Source organism: Electrophorus electricus, chromosome 19 (assembly GCF_013358815.1).
Source record: "Electrophorus electricus isolate fEleEle1 chromosome 19, fEleEle1.pri, whole genome shotgun sequence".
NCBI lineage: Eukaryota > Metazoa > Chordata > Actinopteri > Gymnotiformes > Gymnotidae > Electrophorus > Electrophorus electricus.
In genome coordinates this window covers 15,976,927-15,989,426 of record NC_049553.1, presented here as the reverse complement: position 1 = coordinate 15,989,426, position 12,500 = coordinate 15,976,927, and the positions used below count along the sequence as shown (strand labels likewise).

General features: G+C 43.2%; 1 protein-coding gene across 4 annotated transcripts in view; it reads left to right on the top strand.

The window, feature by feature from the left end:
• ptprn2 (protein tyrosine phosphatase receptor type N2) overlaps window positions 1-12,500 on the top strand; it is a 221,094-nt gene that overhangs the window by 62,330 nt on the left and 146,264 nt on the right. The window lies entirely within an intron of this gene.

Sequence of the window (12,500 nt, the reverse complement as noted above, 5' to 3'; positions counted from 1 at the left end):
CCCTGTACCCTACACTCATATACCCTCCACCCTGTACCCTTTACTCATATACCCTCCACCCTGTACCCTACACTCATATACCCTCCACCCTGTACCCTTCACTCATATACCCTCCACCCTGTACCCTACACTCATATACCCTCCACCCTGTACCCTTTACTCATATACCCTCCACCCTCTACCCTTCACTCATATACCCTCCACCCTGTACCCTACACTCATATACCCTCCACCCTGTACCCTTTACTCATATACCCTCCACCCTGTACCCTACACTCATATACCCTCCACCCTCTACCCTTCACTCATATACCCTCCACCCTGTACCCTACACTCATATACCCTCCACCCTGTACCCTTCACTCATATACCCTCCGCCCTGTACCCTACACTCATATACCCTCCACCCTGTACCCTACACTCATATACCCTCCACCCTGTACCCTACACTCATATACCCTCCACCCTGTACCCTTTACTCATATACCCTCCACCCTCTACCCTTCACTCATATACCCTCCACCCTCTACCCTTTACTCATATACCCTCCACCCTCTACCCTTTACTCATATACCCTCCACCCTGTACCCTACACTCATATACCCTCCACCCTCTACCCTTTACTCATATACCCTCCACCCTGTACCCTACACTCATATACCCTCCACCCTCTACCCTTTACTCATATACCCTCCACCCTCTACCCTTTACTCATATACCCTCCACCCTGTACCCTACACTCATATACCCTCCACCCTCTACCCTTTACTCATATACCCTCCACCCTGTACCCTACACTCATATACCCTCCACCCTCTACCCTTTACTCATATACCCTCCACCCTGTACCCTTTACTCATATACTCTTTACCATATACCCTACACTCATATACCCTCCACCCTGTACCCTACACTCATATACCCTCCACCCTGTACCCTACACTCATATACCCTCCACCCTCTACCCTTTACTCATATACCCTCCACCCTGTACCCTTCACTCATATACCCTCCACCCTCTACCCTTTACTCATATACCCTCCACCCTGTACCCTACACTCATATACCCTCCACCCTGTACCCTTTACTCATATACCCTCCACCCTCTACCCTTTACTCATATACCCTCCACCCTGTACCCTTCACTCATATACCCTCCACCCTGTACCCTTTACTCATATACCCTCCACCCTCTACCCTTCACTCATATACCCTCCACCCTCTACCCTTTACTCATATACCCTCCACCCTCTACCCGTTACTCATATACCCTCCACCCTGTACCCTACACTCATATACCCTCCACCCTCTACCCTTTACTCATATACCCTCCACCCTGTACCCTACACTCATATACCCTCCACCCTCTACCCTTTACTCATATACCCTCCACCCTCTACCCTTTACTCATATACCCTCCACCCTGTACCCTACACTCATATACCCTCCACCCTCTACCCTTTACTCATATACCCTCCACCCTGTACCCTACACTCATATACCCTCCACCCTCTACCCTTTACTCATATACCCTCCACCCTGTACCCTTTACTCATATACTCTTTACCATATACCCTACACTCATATACCCTCCACCCTGTACCCTACACTCATATACCCTCCACCCTGTACCCTACACTCATATACCCTCCACCCTCTACCCTTTACTCATATACCCTCCACCCTGTACCCTTCACTCATATACCCTCCACCCTCTACCCTTTACTCATATACCCTCCACCCTGTACCCTACACTCATATACCCTCCACCCTGTACCCTTTACTCATATACCCTCCACCCTCTACCCTTTACTCATATACCCTCCACCCTGTACCCTTCACTCATATACCCTCCACCCTGTACCCTTTACTCATATACCCTCCACCCTGTACCCTACACTCATATACCCTCCACCCTGTACCCTTTACTCATATACCCTCCACCCTGTACCCTACACTCATATACCCTCCACCCTGTACCCTACACTCATATACCCTCCACCCTGTACCCTTCACTCATATACCCTCCACCCTGTACCCTACACTCATATACCCTCCACCCTGTACCCTTTACTCATATACCCTCCACCCTGTACCCTTCACTCATATACCCTCCACCCTGTACCCTACACTCATATACCCTCCACCCTGTACCCTTTACTCATATACCCTCCACCCTGTACCCTTTACTCATATACCCTCCACCCTCTACCCTTCACTCATATACCCTCCACCCTGTACCCTTTACTCATATACCCTCCACCCTGTACCCTTTACTCATATACCCTCCACCCTGTACCCTTTACTCATATACCCTCCACCCTGTACCCTTCACTCATATACTCTTTACCATATACCCTTCACTCATATACCCTCCACCCTGTACCCTACACCATTATACCCTCCACCCTGTACCCTACACCATTATACCCTACACCCTGTACCCTACACTCATATACCCTCCACCCTCTACCCTTTACTCATATACCCTCCACCCTGTACCCTACACCATTATACCCTCCACCCTCTACCCTTTACTCATATACCCTCCACCCTGTACCCTACACCATTATACCCTCCACCCTCTACCCTTTACTCATATACCCTCCACCCTGTACCCTACACCATTATACCCTCCACCCTCTACCCTTTACTCATATACCCTCCACCCTGTACCCTACACCATTATACCCTCCACCCTCTACCCTTTACTCATATACCCTCCACCCTGTACCCTACACCATTATACCCTCCACCCTGTACCCTACACTCATATACCCTCCACCCTGCACCCTTTACTCATATACCCTCCACCCTCTACCCTTTACTCATATACCCTCCACCCTGTACCCTACACCATTATACCCTCCACCCTCTACCCTTTACTCATATACCCTACACCCTGTACCCTTCACTCATATACCCTCCACCCTGTATCCTTCACTCATATACCCTCCACCCTGTACCCTACACCATTATACCCTACACCCTGTACCCTTCACTCATATACCCTCCACCCTGTACCCTTCACTCATATACCCTCCACCCTGTACCCTTCACTCATATACCCTCCACCCTGCACCCTTTACTCATATACCCTCCACCCTGTACCCTTTACTCATATACCCTCCACCCTGTACCCTTCACTCATATACCCTCCACCCTGCACCCTTTGCTCATATACCCTCCACCCTGTACCCTTTACTCATATACTCTTTACCATATACCCTCTTCCCATTACCTTATATCCTCTTTCTGTAATTTAGCAATTTTTACACAAAGAAACTTCAGAACCTTGTGACGTGTGTGGGCATTTGGTCCACAAAGTAGTGGAGTGATTAGTGTACTAATGAAAGAAAACTCTTTGTCCTTGGACTGATAGCTTGTGATTAATTTTCTCACCTGTTTATCAATATGAAGATGTCAGAGGGTCTGAAATGGAGGATGAGCCTATTCTCCACTAACCTGCGTGATGTGTAGAAGCTATATTTCAAATGATTATTCAATCTAGCTGAACACCCACATAATTTAGACGTTCTAACCAGAGTGACTGACAGATGTTTCTCAGTACTTGTAGTGTGTGGCAACTGACCCCATGGTCTTGATTTTGTCAGCACCTGGTGCTATATGCTCTACCAGGTTAGCTACAGAGGCACCATGAGCCAAGAAATGCTGATTACTGACATGCATAATTCAACACCCCCTAGTGAGATCGCCGACAGGCCCAAACTGACATACTCAAATAAATCACTTGATAGCAACAAATATTCTTAAAGTACAGTACATTTATCAACATAACATTTCTTAGGACTAATACAAGTACCTGCTTACCGATCTTCAACTGTCTACATGCATCTGTTCGCCAGAAATCCGACACTGAATACACCGTGTTTTTCTGGTAAATTTCTAACAATTGTGCCAGTGCTTTTAAATTGCCTTTTAAAATATGCTTCCAGTATAAGATAACTTCAAATTTTGTCATAGAAAATTGAATTACCATCAAAGCAACTGCGTGACATGTTTAAATGTATACAGAGTGTTTAATTGCGTGCTCACTTCTTTGCGTAAAAACATGTTCGGTTCCTTCATAACTAAACACAAAATACGCAGCCTTCAGTTACCCCAAAATGCACATTGCCAACACAAAACTGCTCCTGAATAGAGCATTAGACCAGACCTCCTGAATAGAGCATTAGACCAGACCTCCTGAATAGAGCATTAGACCAGACCTCCTGAATAGAGCATTAGACCCCTCTTTTCTATTTTCTATTGATTTCTATTGGTCATTGCAGCACCATTGTCTTGAAGTGACAGCAATTCTCACTAATGTATGAAGGGAGAAGAGGAGGGGGTGACTATCATTTACCTGCCAATTGTTTCCAGGGCAAGCGGCGTGATTGGCAGCTGTTTTATCAAATAAAGGAGGCTTAGACGAAAATGTAGACCCCTCACTTGCCTTATTTAGTTCTCCCTTTAATGTTTAAAAGTCTGTGCACTGTCAACCAGTGCTTCAGTGTTGTTAGCAGATAACGTTGTGCATGGGTGTGACACTATTTGGAGAAACTCGTACATCCATAAGAATGATTTGATCACCAATACTTTTGGACATCATGGAAAGGAAGAGGCTTATTTTAGCTAAAGTTTATGTGGAGTTGTTTGGGTGCTGCTAGCATGGACTACCTTCAATGTTTGCATGGCAAATCACTGGATGTTTCCATTCACTGGTGGAAAAATTCATAATCCTGCTACAAATATAAATGAGAGAGTATACTATTTCTTTACAGTATTACAGCATTTACAGTATTTCCCCCAGAATTTACACTATTAGCTACAGTATTTTCCCCTAATAACAATGATGCTTTGAAGCTAATATTGTTGTGGAACTTACTAAAGTAACTTACTGTGATGTTTTAGCAAAAAGAAGCATACAAACTTCATGTATAGTGACTGATGACTTTGTGTGCATTTGGAGAGTTTTTGGACACTTTGGAGATGTCTAGGACACCTAGTGGAAAAAACTGTGTAGCTACCTAGTCATATTATGTATATGCTCAAAATTGTTCAATTTATTAGACAAGACCCTGGTGAATTAGGAAATGTAGCGCATGAGTGAAACTGAATCTCCAGCATCAATAGACACATTATACACCCAAAAAATCAAAGGCTTTTTTTTTTTTTTTTTTTTTTTTTTTTTTACATTTTCTTCTGTATTAGATGAGCTCAAATGGGACCTAAATGATGGAAAAATAAGCCTGGATATGAATGGGTGTCTTGTCCCAAGTGTCTGCTTCAATTTGAATCCTGAATGGTCATTGTGCTTTGTGTACAACTTCAGCTAACTAGTGATAAAGTAAACAAGTACAAATCATTCAAAAATGAGCTCAAAGCTGGAGGTGCACATAGGGGCAGTAATTGTTACATAATCTCATGATTTCAAACCTGTGTGGAAGGTTATAGGTTAGTTAAGGTTAAAGGTTATATGTTAGTGTCTAGTGTTTCTAGGGACGTTGTCCATATAAAATCCTATGATCACATTTCTGCCAGATGAACTCATTTTGGTTTCGCATTGTCTGTATTTCAGAAAGCTGCTGTTGACAGACTACTCAACATGATGGTGTGTGTGTGTGTGTGTGTGTGTGTGTGTGTGTGTGTGTGTGTGTGTGTGTGTGTGTGTGTTTTTCTTTTTTTTCCTTTTCTTTAGGTCTGTTCTTTAAGTTTGTATGATGGTGCACAGACAGACAGACTGACCAATATCTGAGTGTCTGTCAGTGTGTTAACACCAGTTGAGTTCAGTCCAAACATTGACTCATGCAGCCCCATCAGTGCTTCACCATCATCACCATCATCATCATCATCATCATCATCAAATGCAGACAGGCTATGGGGATCTCTAAACGTCCTGAGCTGTGTCTGCAAAAACATCTCAGCTTTCTGAGGAAGTGCATGGGAACTGTCAAGTGGAAATATAAGTTTATCTTCTCATAGTGACTGTCAGGTTCATGTTTACATGCCTGTATGTGTGCCAGTCAGCTCTGAAATGTTTGATGCTGTTCACAGAATTACAATTATAATTGCAGATCAATATCTGCATAGATTTTGCCTATATGATGTACACATTTACACAGTATATACAGTTTGTATTCTATGTAGTTATAAATGTGTAAATAAAATACAGAGTCTGTAGTGGAGAAGTGTGAAGTAGCTTGTAATTAAATGACATTTATATTAATTTTGGATTTTAACTGAAGTGTGAATTAATGTGTGCTGTCCAGAAATTAAATGATAGCACAAACTGCGCATCACTGGCCTTCAAAAGATACAGTGTTGAAACCTGGGCTAGGGTTGAGTCTATCTGGAGTTTATAAGGATTGAGTCTATCTGGAGTTTAGAAGGATTGAGTCTACCTGGAGTTTATAAGGATTGAGTCTACCTGGAGTTTATAAGGATTGAGTCTATCTGGAGTTTATAAGGGTTGAGTCTATCTGGAGTTTATAAGGATTGAGTCTACCTGGAGTTTATAAGGATTGAGTCTATCTGGAGTTTATAAGGGTTGAGTCTATCTGGAGTTTATAAGGATTGAGTCTACCTGGAGTTTATAAGGATTGAGTCTACCTGGAGTTTATAAGAATTGAGTCTACCTGGAGTTTATAAGGATTGAGTCTATCTGGGTTGTGTTTCTTTAAACCAGTGATCCAGAACCAGAAAAAACTGCTGGTCAGAACTTTTGATCTTTGGGAACTACTGGTCTAGAGAGGACAGGACATCATATTGACATGTTGCTTTAACAACAACAACAACAACAACAACAATAATAATAATAATAATAATAATAAGAAGAAGAAGAAGAAGAAGAAGAATGTTTATTCATACAGAACTTTATTTTATTCCAGAATTTTTAAAATTGTTTTGAATATGAGTAAGCATTGACATTATATTAAAGGACCAAACACATACCCTTGTGGTACACCTGTTTTTATATTAAAAAACCAAGCACATACCCTTGTGGTACCTCTGTGGCTGTTTCCAGAGGGTTTTGTTAGCTTTGTGTCAGCAGTAGTTATTAAGGGCTTTTATTTTGACTATTTTGGGAGCTGGGAAAACTGTCGACGAGAACTGAAGCAGTCAGGGACCAGGGACTCGATGGAAATGTCTGTGGAAGTTCAGTCCAATTCACACTAATCCAACGAGACAGGAATATGCACTAAATCAGGGCAAAGCAACATGTTTCATGACAGATCTGTTTATATTATTTGAGTTGCAAGAAATTCACTGTATCAAATCTCGGACACTCAGGTTCTAGATTGGTGTTAAGAGCATCAGGAATGTTGTTTTATCTACACACTTGGGGTCACTTTAGCTCCACCACATCCTCTCTGTCAGTGACTAATATGCTCCACACAGTTTACAGTCTTAATCCCCACTGCACTCTATTGTAATGTGAAAATCAGATGGCTGACAAGGCCACAGTCCTGCAGCCTGTGTGTGCTGGGTCCTGCAGCCTGTCTGTGCTGTGTCCTGCAGCCTGTGTATGCTGTGTCGTGCAGCCTGTGTGTGCTGTGTCGTGCAGCCTGTGTGTGCTGTGTCGTGCAGCCTGTGTGTGCTGTGTCGTGCAGCCTGTGTGTGCTGTGTCCTGCAGCCTGTGTGTGGTGTCGTGCAGCCTGTGTGTGCTGTGTCGTGCAGCCTGTGTGTGCTGTGTCCTGCAGCCTGTGTGTGCTGTGTCCTGCAGCCTGTGTGTGCTGGGTCGTGCAGCCTGTGTGTGCTGTGTCCTGCAGCCTGTGTGTGCTGTGTCGTGCAGCCTGTGTGTGCTGTGTCCTGCAGCCTGTGTGTGCTGGGTCCTGCAGCCTGTGTGTGCTGGGTCCTGCAGCCTGTGTGTGCTGTGTCCTGCAGCCTGTGTGTGCTGTGTCCTGCAGCCTGTGTATGCTGTGTCGTGCAGCCTGTGTGTGCTGTGTCGTGCAGCCTGTCTGTGCTGTGTCGTGCAGCCTGTGTGTGCTGTGTCCTGCAGCCTGTGTGTGCTGTCCTGCAGCCTGTGTGTGCTGTGTCCTGCAGCCTGTGTATGCTGTGTCGTGCAGCCTGTGTGTGCTGTGTCGTGCAGCCTGTGTGTGCTGTGTCGTGCAGCCTGTGTGTGCTGTGTCCTGCAGCCTGTGTGTGCTGTGTCGTGCAGCCTGTGTGTGCTGTGTCCTGCAGCCTGTGTGTGCTGTGTCCTGCAGCCTGTGTGTGCTGTGTCGTGCAGCCTGTGTGTGCTGTGTCGTGCAGCCTGTGTGTGCTGTGTCCTGCAGCCTGTGTGTGCTGTGTTCTGCAGCCTGTGTGTGCTGTGTCGTGCAGCCTGTGTGTGCTGTGTCGTGCAGCCTGTGTGTGCTGTCCTGCAGCCTGTGTGTGCTGGGTCCTGCAGCCTGTGTGTGCTGTGTCCTGCAGCCTGTGTATGCTGTGTCGTGCAGCCTGTGTGTGCTGTGTCGTGCAGCCTGTGTGTGCTGTGTCCTGCAGCCTGTGTGTCCCTTGGCAGTGTTTACTGGCCTCTATTGGGACTAAAGGTCTGGCATTAACTAAATGCTTGTATCATGCTGTACTGGACCTGAACTTGGTAATACAACCCTATGCAAACCTTTTTAAATACAATTTAAACTTATATACACATTTATATTTACAAACACAAAACAACCAGACATTACCTGCCTTTTGTTAAACAACTGTCCAGAGAGCACGCCCATTGCCCCTAGTCTGCTCATTTCCAGCTGGCCCAGAAGGTCTACTAGACAGATGTCATTAGTAAAATTAATACTCAGACCACAATGTTGCAAACCATACTTGTTTTGCACTGAATATAGTAACATTTAATAATCACACCTATCACATATTAAGATATTAAGTTAGAGATTAAGATATTAAGTTATTATTTGGCATCAATATTTAAACAACACCTGCCGTTTCAGTTCTGCTGGACTGTACCGGGTCTAGAGATGCAGGCTGCAGACACTGTGTGTGTATGTGTGTAACTGGGTGTTCACTACTAATGCAATTGTTTCATGTACATAAAATACCATGGTTTCAGATCCACTGACTTTAGTGTTTACATTCTGATGAAGGTGAGGTAGTGAAGAGTATCAGATTATGTTGGGGACATTTTCCAGGGACAGTTTCCAGAATACGACTCAGCCTCAGAGCATAAGCTAGTGTCCAGCTCTGACTCCATGGTTGGTTTGTAATGCCATTCATGATTCCAGTGGATCAAATCATGTCCTGTACATCACTGCTCTGTGCCAGACCTTGATATTAATGTGCAGACAGGCCATATGAAGAAATGAGAGCTGTCTGGATGGAAGGAAAGGTCCACACCACCCACAGCCTCTGAAAGCCGTAAGCTTTGAGTGTGGGCGAAAAGCACAGTAGTTGTTTTGGTTTTGTGTGTGTGTGTGTGTGTGTGTGTGTGTGTGTTTGTTTTACATTGCCCAAAATATGAATATCAGGGTTAGATATTGTGGTTCTGGGCTTAATGCAGAGAAATAACTACAAATCAAATAACTACCAAGTGTGAATAGCAGATAACTGAGACCTGCTGCTTTGGCAAACTCTGCCCACCACAAGTGCAAACCCCGCCCACTCCAAGCACAAACTGCATTTAATAATAATCGGTAATAATCTTTAAATAATTTTGAAAACTGACATTTATTGTTATAAATCTACTGATGATTCTGAATACTGAATATGGACGTGTATAGTTTTAAATCTACAGATGATTCTGAATATGGACGTGTATAGTTTTGAATCTACAGATGATTCTGAATACTGAAGTGTATAGTTTTAAATCTGTAGATGATTCTGAATACTGAATACTGACAGGTATAGTTTTAAATCTAGATGATTCTGAATACTAAATACTGACGTGTATAGTTTTAAATCTGTAGATGATTCTGAATACTGAATACGGACGTGTATAGTTTTAAATCTATTGATGATTCTGAATACTGAATACGGACGTGTATAGTTTTAAATCTACAGATGATTCTGAATACTGAATACTGACGTGTATAGTTTTAAATCTACAGATGATTCTGAATACTGAATGTCCTCAGTCTGTATGTGATAGAGGTTTTCTCTGATGCCTCCTGTGGTGGTCAGATGGCCCTAAGCATTGTGATTTGGGTAGTTTGTTAGTGTTTTTGTTTTTTTGTTTTGCGTTGTGTGCTGCGCGGGTTACTGAGTGGTCAGCGGTGCTGTCTAGGGCTGCTGTGTGTTAGCGCTTAGTGGGGTCAGACAGGCCGGCACACTGGAGGTGTCACACCTGCAACTGCAACCGAAACAGCACCAGGTCATCAGGGTAAAGTAGAAATTTAACTTGCACATTTTTAGGGTGAGGTCAAGGGTCAAGGGCTGCAGCTCATTCCAGTAACACCACCACTCTCTGCCTCTCTGTCTGCCTCAGCATCTTCCTCTTTTCTCTCTCTCTCCTGTCATCTGCCTCTTTTCTCTCTCTCTCTCCTGTCATCTTCCTCTTTTCTCTCTCTCCCTCCTGTCATCTTCCTCTTTTCTCTCTCTCTCTCCTGTCATCTGCCTCTTTTCTCTCTCTCTCTCCTGTCATCTGCCTCTTTTCTCTCTCTCCCGCGCTCTCTGTCTACAGTCATGGTGACATTTGTGGGGTTCAGTAGGTCATCTCCGCTGATGGCAGTGCTAGGCAGTGGCACTCTGTTCATGTGCTTCTGAAAGTGTTTTTCATTCTACATTCATCAACAGCCCCTGGAGAGACCCAACCCAGGCAGAGTGCACTTTCACTGCAGTGTGTGTGTGTGTGAGAGGGAGAGATACTTCAGATTACTGGTGTGAGCATAGTGGTAATGTAGGTATTAAGGTATTTAAAAGGTATTTAATTAGGTGTTTAAGCATGCGAGTGTGGGAGTTGTTGTGAGGCAAAGCTCAAATGTAGTACAAGTGTAAACTTATTTTTGGTAAAAAGTGTTTCTCTTATAAAAAAAAAGTGTGCATGGATATGTGTGTGGGAGTGTGTGTGTGAGAGAGAGAGAGTGTGTGTGTGTGTGAGTGAGAGAGAGAGTGTGTGTGTGAAAGTGTGTGTGTGTGTGTGTGTGTGTGTGTGTGTGTGTGTGTGTGTGTGTGTGTGTGTGTGTGTGTGAAAGGTTATGCCTGAATCACTCCCACCTCCTGCAGATGTGTGAATAGGATTTTCTTTGGTGACAGATTCATTTTCTCTTTTTTGCTCTCTGTTTCTTTTGCTCGCCATGTAGTTCTGTCTCTTTATTCTCTCCATCTCTCCTCCTTTTTGTCTCTCTCTCTGTAACTCTCCCACCTTCTATCCATTTCTCACTGTTCTATCTCTCAGCACTGTTGGATTGGTTCTGATTGGTTCTGCTTGAGTATGCTTTGTTCTGCTTGGTTCTGATTGGTTCTGCTTGAGGCTGCTTGGGTCTGATTGGCTTGTGTCTCTTACCCTGTGCTCTCTGCTCTCATGACGTCTCATAGGCCATAAAGGTGAAAGACTGTGCTGTGCTCCAGCCACAGGGAGTGAGAAGCTTCATACTGTCCATTGGCTTTGTCTTAGTCAGGCCCCAGGAACCAGGACCCTGTCAGTCCTGTCATTTCTAGCATGTCTAGGTCAGCTGCTGAGTTGGTTTGGTGTGTTTGGTTGGTAGGTGTGGTGTGTGGGGTGTGTTTGGTAGGTGTGGTGTGTGGGGTTTCTTTGGTGTGTGTTTTTTTTTGGTGTGTTTGGTAGGTGTGGTGTGTGGGTTTGTTTGGTGTGTGGGGTAGTATATATTAGTATATAATATGCTAACAGTATTTAGAATAATATCAGTATATGCTATACTATCATTATTTAGAATACTATCAGTATATACTATACTATCAGTATTTAGAATACTATTAGTATATACTATACTATCAGTATTTAGAATACTATCAGTATATGCTATACTATCAGTACTTAGAATATTATCAGTATATACTATGCTATGAGCATTTAGAATACTATCAGTATATACTACGCTATCAGTATTTAGAATACTATCAGTATATGCTATACTATCAGTATTTAGAAAACTATCAGTATATACTATACTATCAGTATATAGAATATTATCAGTATATACTATGCTATGAGTATTTCGAATACTATCAGTATATACTACGCTATCAGTATTTAGAAAACTATCAGTATATGCTATACTGTCAGTACTTAGAATGCTATCAGTATATACTATACTATCAGTATTTAGAATGCTATCAGTATATACTATACTATCAGTATTTAGAATGCTATCAGTATATACTATACTATCAGTATTTAGAATGCTATCAGTATATACTATACTATCAGTATTTAGAATGCTATCAGTATATACTATACTATCAGTATTTAGAATGCTATCAGTATATACTATGCTATCATCATTATTTAAAATCCAGTACTATTGGTATATAGAATACTATCAGACTAAATCCCAGGCTAGAGTGGAAAGAAGACAATAAAATGTTTTTAAATGCATGTTTCAGTGCTT